Below are 1371 nucleotides of genomic sequence, written 5' to 3'. Positions count from 1 at the left end.
AGCCGCCTATGTACACAGCACCCGGCCTCAGTACTCCTCTCAAAAGCGCTCAGTCCTGATGAAACAGTAGGCGGACCCTTGGGAGGAGTTATGCAAATGTCAATGGTGGGTGAGGATGATGTAAGGAGCAGTGGGCGTTCCTAGGCAGACTGTATATGATGTTGAACCTCCGTGATTGACAGTACGGAAGTCCAATGTGTGAAAGGGGCGGGGCCAGAGACAATTAGGCTGGGGAGGAAGGAGGTAGATGACACTGGATGTCCTCCAGCCAGCAAATGATCACCCCCTCCCCCATACAGAGGGCTCTCCATCCACTGAGATCTACAGAGTAAGCAGTGTGGGGTCCCCAAATATTGGGGTGTCAGTGCTGTACAGTCAGGGGAAGCTGATATAAGGACAGAGCCCTGTACTCATAGCTCCGCCCATATCGGACCAACACACATCCTCCCCTCTGCCAAACACAGGGTCTAGACTCCGCCCCCTCACCACAGGGCACCCCCGATAGTCTGTGACACAAATATTGGGGTCAGTGCTGTACAGTGAGGGGACCCCGATGTCTGTGTGAATGAGAGAAGTGGGGGTTCGGTCAGACGGCTGTACATAGCTCCGCCCCTTCCCCCCAGCTGTGTTGTTGTTATTATTATGGTCCCGCCCATCACCGGGCACCGACACCCGCACGTCTCCCCCCCGGTACCCCTCCCCCACACACAGACACTCACCCCGGGCTCTCTGTCGGTGTCTATCCTCCCGTACAGACTCTCACCGCCGCCTCGTGCTGGGAATTCCCCTCTCCCAGCATCCCCCGCGCCTCATACACACCGCAACCCGCCCACTTCCGTCCTGTGGAACGCACGCCACTTCCGGGTCATGTGACACCAGGCTTCCTACTCCAGCCAATCACCACTATACCCGGCTACTCATAAAGCCCCGCCCCAGACCTGCGCAAACTCCGCCTTCTTCATTCACCGCACGGCCGAGAACCCGCCCCCCTCACTGACACCTGCCGCACTGACACATCGCCGATGTCACACGGTACGGACACCGATCGTTATCACTGACACTGTGTGAGGACCCCTCCCTGACTCTCACTGTTGTTTCAGGTCTCATCATCCGGCAGTGCGATTGAAGTGTGAGGGGGATCATGTGACACAAGGTGAGATGGGGCTGTGTGTTGTCCTGGCTTCTCATAGGCTAACACATCTTAATTCTTGTTTCCTCGGGGGCGGGGCCTCTGGGTTTTCCCAGCTAATTGTCCTGCCAACGGTAGGGTAGCTGCTGATGGCTCAAAAAATGGTGCCTTGGAGGGGCGGGGTTTGTGTTATACCGCTCTTAGAAGATGGTTCCCCAGGGGGCGGGGTTAGTATTATGCTG

At 57.0% G+C, this 1371-nt stretch overlaps 1 long non-coding RNA gene across 1 annotated transcript in view; it reads right to left on the bottom strand.

Moving 5' to 3' along the window:
* LOC108804090 overlaps positions 1-855 on the bottom strand; it is a 5725-nt gene extending 4870 nt beyond the window's left edge. The window contains exon 1 of the long non-coding RNA XR_001942331.1: positions 714-855. This is a non-coding gene — a long non-coding RNA (uncharacterized LOC108804090). The remainder of the gene's footprint in view (positions 1-713) is intronic.
* Between the last annotated feature and the right edge of the window lie 516 nt (positions 856-1371).

The sequence above is a fragment of the Nanorana parkeri genome, unplaced genomic scaffold (genome assembly GCF_000935625.1).
Source record: "Nanorana parkeri isolate BGI_ZX_2015 unplaced genomic scaffold, ASM93562v1 scaffold5112, whole genome shotgun sequence".
In the NCBI taxonomy this organism is placed as follows: Eukaryota; Metazoa; Chordata; class Amphibia; order Anura; family Dicroglossidae; genus Nanorana; species Nanorana parkeri.
The sequence above is the reverse complement of the archived record's forward strand: the minus strand, read 5'-3'. Positions and strand labels throughout refer to the sequence as shown.